Below are 9,014 nucleotides of genomic sequence, written 5' to 3'. Positions count from 1 at the left end.
CGGCGGCCCGGCAGTGGGGAGTGGTTTCGGGGCGGGCGTGGCGGCGCGGGCCGGCCGCGGGTGGCGGGGGTCGGCGGTTCGGCCGGTGGTGGCTAGCAGCTCAGGGGGGTGGAGGTTGAAGATAAACTGCAGACCCTTGATTTCATATCCAACGGCTAGAAAATCTACTGACCAGAGATGAAAAAGTCAGTCGACTGGGATGTAGCCTCACCCCGCATGTACACATGCACGCACACAACACTCGCACAAACACACGCCCGCATGCAGGCGTGCAACACTGACACGTACACATAATGAACACACGCACGCATGCAGGCGTGCAACACTGACATGTACACATGCACTCACGAACACATGCACGTACGCACACATGCATGCACCACTGAAACGTACCCATGCACGCACGCAATACTCGCACGCCAGCATGCACACAGCACACGATGCAAGACACATGCTCAACCTATACGTGCATGCACCCTTTGTTAAGGACATGGATTGTTACGGGTATTAGTCAATCTTATCTGTGATAAGCAGAAAATTGATGTTTGCAGCAGTCTTTATGAATCACAACGTATCGAACGGGCTATCAATGTATATATGAAAATTCTAAAATTCTCTAACATTATATAGTAGGCTTATCTACATGAAATAGATGACATCACACTCAGTGAACAATCATCGGTTTATGAAATGCCCGCTTCTGACCGCCCTGGCCCACCAAAAGTTCCTCTGCCATGCGCTGCCTGCGTTGGGTCACTCACATGCAGGCCATGTACCCAAAGAGCCCACACGACAGTGGAAGAACGGTGCAGTGTCGTACGTCAGAGTTGAGGGCGCCACTCGCTGAATGCCTAGCTGAACACGCCTCCTTGCCACATTCAAACGCCTCCACGAAACCCGCCCATGTGGAAGCCGAGAAACCCACTCTAGACACACGTCCATTCATGACCGGACTAGCATTAAACTCAATGCTGGCCGAGCTCCTCCCGCCCTTCGTCTATTTAATCTCCTCTTTAAACGAGGCCAAACGCCGGCCAAGAATCGCACACCTCCGCCGCTCCCCTATCTCCTCCTTCACCATTTTGTCCACTCTTACAATGGCTTACGAAGAGTAGTTATCCCGCATCCAAACCGACTGGGTGGCCCGCTGAGCCTGTCGGATACGAGCTATGCAGCTTGCTGATCCACCTCCCTCCGCTTGCCCAACGGAGCCAGTTGCCGCCCCAAGCCGGCGCACGGTTCAGCAACTCGCCGCTCCAGGCCAGCTCGATAAGGAGCGGCACACAAGCGCTGTCGCTGTAGTCCACGCCGCCGCCTCGTACCGCGCCTCCCGTGTCTGCAACCACGTCTCCTATTTCTGTGGCCGCGACTCCCATGCTGGCGACCGCGCCATGCAAGCAGCGACAGAAGTCGGGTGCGTGGAGAGCGACGAGTTGGTGGCCAGCGCCTCCGCATCCGCCGCCATCATCGAGGAGAAGTAGAAGACGGTAGGCCGCCGCCGCTTGGGTCCCATGAAGGCCACCACGGAGGCGACGCCGGCGTACACAGCAGGTGTCTTACCGGATCCTTTTGTTGCGACGACCTTCGTCGACCGCGCAAGGGCTCCACGGAAGCGGAGCTGTCCCACCATAATGTTCGGCATCAGCCAAGGATATCAGTTGGGCAGTGGGGAAGCAAGCCGTCCTTTGCGCTGAAGCATATACCTCAGGGGCTCCCGACACTCCGGTGATTGTGCTGCCAGACATGGGGAACACAAATGGATCGACGGGCGACCATTTAGGCCAGGTATTATATACATGTGCTGTCCAGAACTAGCACTGCGTAGTTCATTTGGATGTAATGAAATCCGTCATGTTTGTATGAGAATCCGGTATTTTATATGATTTCCATCATTGTTTATATGAAATATCACCGTGTTTGCATGAATTTCGTCCGGTTGGTTGAGTTGTCGTCATAATGTGTGTGGCTACGGTTGGATGGCGTAATTTGTGGGTCGCTGGTCGGTCTGCGGCCGGCTCGGGCGGCGTGGTGGGAAAAAAAGCACAGCTCGTGCGAGCTCGTCTCCAACGTGCGCGCTGGAGGATGCATGAGCACCTGAGCCATTCCTCGTCATCGGTGGATAAAAGGGTCGCCAATATTTTGGCTACCCCGGGCAAGATCCAAACAGCCCCTCCTAGCAGATTCAAATCCCTCGTTCACCGTGAAATTTTGGCATGTGTTGTTTTCATGGACTAGCAAGATGCCCGTGCATTGCACGGAACATCAAGATGCATTTTTTACAAAACACATGTTGTGATTGACCCATGCAGGAGTAATCCCATGTGTAAAAACTAATAATATCTCGAGAATTTTATCGGAAAAATGGTATCTCGAGAATTTTATCGGACTCCATTTTTGTATACAAGGCCACAAACCCATATTACGGGTACCAATGCAAAAATTAATGTCTTCTAAGTCAATGTTGCAAGCCACCTTGTTTCCTTGTTTGCCGTGTAACTTAATGTGTGTTCTTCTCTTTCATGCACATAAAGCCAATGCTCACACTCCCGCATGCATGCATGGGATAATTAATGTCCTCCTTTGCTAGTACCACGAGGCAAACACCATTAATATTGCATCGGTTAGTGTTAGTGGCCTTGTATATCTGCAAATTGTAATTTTGGGCCTTGTATATAAAAATGGAGGGAGAAAGATGAGAGATAAGGTGAGGAGGAGTGGGGTGTGGTGGTGACTGGTGGTCGGACTGGGCGGAGGCATGGGGATGGACGGCGCATTATGTCTAGGTTTGTACCTCTCTCTCACACACACACATACGTAAGTGGGGGATGTGCACGAAGAGAAGAGGTGCATGCACGGCGCACATACTCTCGTCTCTTTCCCAACCACACCCGTGCGGGTACACAATGGAGCTCATTTCTGTACGAAAAGGCAGCCCACATGGTAATTTGACACGTGTACTGGTTGTCCACTTGATGGAGGGAGGATCGTCTACCACGGGTGAACAAACAAATTGCGACTTGACGCGTTATGTTAAAAAAGAGGCAAACCATGTGGGGCCTACCTTAGAGGCAAGGCTCTATACACTGGAGTACTTTTGATGTGTCCCGTCAACTCGCAGAACGAGGATAAGCTCGCTTAGTATGCCATCTCCCCCACCCACGGGCGCGGTGGCTTGCAGGATGAGGTGAGGCTTGCTTACTAGTACGCCTTACGCCCGCTCCCTCGCCCACGCGTGCGGTGGCTCGCAGGACAAGGAGAAAATTTTACTACTCCCTCTATTTACTCCTTGTCCCTACCTTGGTTAGAGAGATTATCATATTGTTTGGAATATATGTCCTTTAGTACTCCCTCCATTTTATACGAGGCCATTATAAAAAAATACATTTTGCATCTATACAAGGCCACAAATAGTAATCGAGACAAAAGTTACTACTCCCTCCTTTCCAGTTTATGGCTCAATTTCAAAATCTCTACAACCAAGGTAGACGGCGAGTGGTGGAATTAATTTTGTAGTTTTCACAAGTAATTAGTACGCTCATTTTTCTCAAGAAGTTATGTTTACCGAGGCATTAATTAGAACGAATGCATGCATGACCACTAAATTTCCATGAACTTCTACATGCATTGGTGAGTTTTCTCTTGACACTGCTTGCATCGGGTGATTTAACGCACCTCGAAATCCAACATGTGATAGTACTACTACTAGTAGTATAATTGAGACTTATAAAATGGAAAAACGAATTTTTTAGATGAGCCCTATAAACCGGAACGAAAGTGCTACGTAGATGATGGATGTGTGCACGACTCTGGGACGATGGGCAGTCCAGCCGCTGATATGTGTTGGATAGTATGCATGAACGGCTTGATATGTGTTGTCGTGCACAAGTCGTCCGCACGGCGTCATGTGTATAGCAGCGTTGTAACCAGAAAGGAGGGAGTAGTAAGTAGTACTACCTCCATAGTGGGTACGTACTCCGTAAAATCAGATTTTCCCAAAACTAAGTTACTCAACCTTTATTTGCTTGTTTCCCATCCTGCCTCCTTGCCTCGAATAGACTATGCCAAACTCCCCTGCCTGCCAGTGGGAAAAGACCTGCCCTCGCCTTTTTTTAGTACGGGTTTGTATTGGTGGATCGCGCGAAGCAGCAAAAACCAAGTCGTGTCTTGTACTCCTTCATCGACGCTCGCTTTCATGAATTATGTACTTCCTCTTGCCGACATGTGGGACATATAGCAACCGGGTCGACGTGTCAAGCACCAAATAATAGTGCAGAATAGCAGGGGGATGCACCCCAGTCGTACCACCCCAGTAGTAGTAATGAGACGTCAAATCACAATGTCGCACCTTCCCAGACGGACGAAGCAACCATTATTTCACACTTCGGCTCGCCATCATATCCTTCAAGAAAACCACGTAGTATTGCTTCTGCCTCAAGAGGGACACGTGCATCGCCTTGGTACATCATGACACGTGGGACCGCATGACAAGCCATGCTCCCCCACCCATAGCTCGGTAAAATCACCTTATTTGTACTACTTCCTCCGTATCGGTTTACATGGCATGCACGTCGTTCTAGGTTGAGAATTTAACTGGATATATATGTGATGAACAGTATATGTTTAGAAACTACATCCGCTTAAGAATCCAATGATATACTTTTTGTGACATAGTAACTCATATTTAGTTAGTCAAATGGATGACCTAGAACTACGTGCACGTCCTATAAACCGAGACGAAGAGGGTAGTACAGCACGTATCTTTTTAGATTAATATAGTCGAGATTCACCAAGGAGCAAAACCAAGTGGTAGGCTGCTCCTGTCGTGTTGGCGTAGCAACTCAAGCAGGGTCAGTCTGCACACAAAATGGCGACACACTTAACAGGACCCCTTTGGCCGACATGTGGCTCATCCACCGTCTTGTTCCACATGCGATGCACCAAATTACAATACGGAGCAGCGATTGGAATGGAGGCACCCCGGTCGTAGCGACGCAGTAGTAGAAAATGAGCGATGAGGGGTCAAATCACAAAGCCCCACATTTCCTGCATTAAGCTGGGCGGACGAAGCAACCATCACTCTAGGGCGCAAGAGCATAAAGAAAAGAGAAAACCAATGATGCGTGCGGCAGCTACCTATGGCACCCTAGGGTAGGGGTCTCCACTGCAAATCCTTTTCTTTTGAAAGCGCCTCCACTACAAATCCGCTTCTCCCTCGTCCTCTTGAAGAAAACCGATGATGCGTGCGGCGGTAGGGTTTGTAGGAGTACTACGGCGTGCGGGGCCACGTCATAGTAAACGGGAGAGGGATTGAGTTCGAGTCGATGCCTTAATATGTGTGGGCCGCTTGGTTTTACAGGAACGAGGCAGCATTTTGGGTTCGGGGACAAGTGGAGATATACATACAAAAAATTGTGGACATAGGTTCGACCGAAAGGCAATGATGCATGGGCCCTGCATTTTGATATACCCGCGGCCGCGTGAAATTTTCTACTCTGCTCAAAACTAGTAAGGTACACATGCATTGAACGCATGAGATTTGGAAACCAAATTATGAATAAATACAAATTATAGCAAGTAAAGCTTTGAGTCATATATGCATGATGTTGATGTTCGTTTAGTTCTTATAGTTCATCTCGTTCAAAATCAATGAGTTTTATAAAAATGTTAAGATTCATGGGGTTGTGCATTGTAAAGCATAAAGTAAAAACAAATAATGGTAATTCATTTAGAAAAAAAGTTTGGGCAATTTTGATATGGAAGATTCTAGAACAAAGGAGAAGTGCTTGTGTTTTGATGTTTGTGCATTATGCTTAAGTTCAACCATGGAGTCTTCTAAATTGTACATGTGGCAGAATCGGGTGGAATGTTGATGATATCCAACAGCCAGTAGTGCTCAGATTTGCCATCTCTGCACTGTCGAATTAGCTTCATCCAACGACCATCTTTCAAAGTTATTCGCACACTATATAGTTCTTGTGCCATAGTTGCATGTCTTGGAAAAAAGCTACTAGTGGGTTGTACTAGCTATTTCTATACCCCTATATAGTGTGTGAATAACTTTGAAAGTTGGTCGTTGGATGAAGCCAATCCGACGGTACAAAGATGGAAACCCCGAGCACTACTGGCCATTGGATATCATCTACATTGAACCAGATTCTACCACATGTAGAATCTAGAAGACTCCATGGTTGAACTTTAAGCATAATGCACAAACCACCAGAATCTCATGCGTGCAATGCACGTGTACTTTACTAGTAGGAATAGAAGATGTATACATGGAAGTTGTAGGGAAAGAGATGACATGGAGTATCTCAATTCCTATGAGTAGGGATTGGAAAAGAGATGTCATTTGGTTCACATCTTAGGAACTTTTCTATTGAATCTAGAGATGACATGTATCTCAATTCCTATGAGGAGGGATTAGAAAAGAGATGTCATTTGGTTCATATCATAGGAACTTTTCTATTGAATATACGCTAATGTTTATTTTCCTTTGAAATTATGGGAGTATAGGGATCCATTCATATGAACCAAGTAGGCTCTAAAGCTATCAAAATGATATCATGTTTATTTCCTTTGAAATGTAGAGTATATGAATCTATCCCTATGAACCAATTGGCTCTAAAGGAAAAATCCTGTAAAAATCATATCATATAGAGTTCCTATGATATTCCTCCACACCAAAGGATGGTTGAAATTGTTGCAGGTGATACGATGGTCTTTCTTTGTAGACTCCTCCCCCATTTTTATAGTTACCTCTCGAAGATGAATGAAATGATATATACTGGCAATTCTATATGTGCATTTTGGTACACGAAAACTCAGTAAAAGTTTGCAAGGTTCAAATTTTCAATAAAGCTATATGCACTGCATTTTGGAACGGAGGGAGCATACGGCAGTTGCTAACACTCACGTGGAAGATTTGTGTGTAGGAGGAGCGGCTGTTCTGTTAAATGACATGGCAAAACTGACACTGTCGGATGTCGATCTAACGGTTCTTACAACATTCATCAGGAAAAGGCTTGTGGCGAACGTTTGTTGGATAATGATTTACGGACACATGCATTGCATTGATACGTGCCCCTCTCTCTCTCACGCACACACGCACCCTCATGAGTCACGACTCTCCCGAGTCCTCTCGCACCCATCGTCTATCTGCAGGTAGACGTCACACACATATGTGCTCTTCACACCCTACCCTCAGAACTTCTAAAAAGCAAAAGATGTCACGCACATTTTATTTTAGCTCACACGTCACACACTTATACTATTACTCTTGTGGCGAATGTTCTTTGGGCATATTGTACTCTCACGAAGAGAAGCGGTGCACGCACGCACTAGTTCTCTCACACCCACTCGTGGGTACACGTAGGAGCACATTTTTTTGAAGCTGGTACAACAAAATCACTCCACTATATATATAAGCAGGAGCCTTAGCACTTGCTTTACTAGGGTTCCTCTCTTTCACTCTCTCATGCTCTCCAGATCTAAACAAGACATAGGTGGCCACACTCTCTCTCTGCTCACAGCTGATCACAAATCCGGCCGGACCACCTCGACCGGGGCAGGGGTGTAGGTGAACCGTTCACGCTGTCGTTGACGGCGAGGGAGGAGACCAACGGCTACCCGCGCGTCCCGATCGGCGGCCGTGTCGTTCTCTCCGAGAGAGCGTCGGCTCGGGAGGGCCTCCGACCCCTTCTTCCTCCCTGCAGTATTGTGGCCAAGATGTGGGCTCCCGACGCCGTCTTTGCCACATGCCGATGACCCTCGGGTATATATTCCTTCGAAACCTGCCTTGCTCTACTGCCCCAGCTCCCCACTTGGCTGCGTGTGGATCTTTTTCTACTTCCATCGGCTATTCCAAAGCCACCTAGACTTTTACTATTATTAGAGGTAAAGCTAGTTCATACAGTCGACTCTAAGATTTGGTTCAAACAAGGAAGAAAGTGGGAAAGCTGTAGCATGAATCTAGGACTTGGTTCTAGGAGGAAATGGGGGAAAGTAGTAGATACTGGCTACCCAACCGGTCTCTTGGTTGAAAAGGTGAAGAAAATATGGTGGATGGCGAAGGATGGGGGGAAGTGGACCTGTCTCTTGGTTGAAAAAGGAAAGAAAGTGAGGGGTGTTGGGGGACAACGCAAATGAGAATGAGCAGGTCTAGATTTCCTATGCTCACATAGGAAAATGTCGTCGAGGAGATAAAAAATGGGACAAATGCAGACATGTTGCCTGAGTGTTTGCCGCTCTCGGCAACCACATCTGCCTCACCACTTTATGCCCATGCTGTCCCTATGCCCATATCGCTACCGTTAATGTAAAATCACATGAAGCATTAAGCAATGCCACCTAATATCACTATAAGTAATGGTCTAGTGTCGTCGATAAATTGAAGCAATGCCACCACCATTTTATGAAGTGCTTCCGTCTTGCTTTATTTCCCATGAATTGTGTTTTTGCAGTTACACTTAACTCTCACACCGCTAACATTGCTTCATCCCAGTGGAACTGCAAAAATTTGATTGCACATTTACTGACCATGTGCTACTCTCATGATAGTAATACTAATGCTATTGTTCTGCATGTTAATCTAGTGGCAGTGTTGATGTGATGTGATGCTACTTACTTAAGGGCACTTTTATACTGTCAATCTAGTGCCAATTATAACACAATAGATGTTTTTGTTAATCATACGCCACTGCAAATATATGTCACTTTTTAAATAACCGTATTTCATATTTGCGCGAATAGGGATGTGTGTCTCCATATCGTTTCTTGTCTGCGCAATCAAAAGTAAACACCTCAGTTTAGTACAACTGCACAAAATGAGATGGCTATTCCTAGCTGTCGTCCTCTAACCACCAGTGTTCCAGGTATTCCTACGTTGGTAGTAACTAGGTAGAATGACCAACACAATCTAAAAGAAGCTGATTCGTATGTTTTACTTCCCGATTGCAGTGTAGGGACGAGCGAAAACAACGGCATCCTAGTCCGGAATGCACTTTCTACCCGCTCAT

This window comes from Triticum dicoccoides, chromosome 2B, assembly GCF_002162155.2.
Source record: "Triticum dicoccoides isolate Atlit2015 ecotype Zavitan chromosome 2B, WEW_v2.0, whole genome shotgun sequence".
Classification (NCBI taxonomy): Eukaryota; Viridiplantae; Streptophyta; class Magnoliopsida; order Poales; family Poaceae; genus Triticum; species Triticum dicoccoides.
This window is presented reverse-complemented; position numbering follows the sequence as displayed.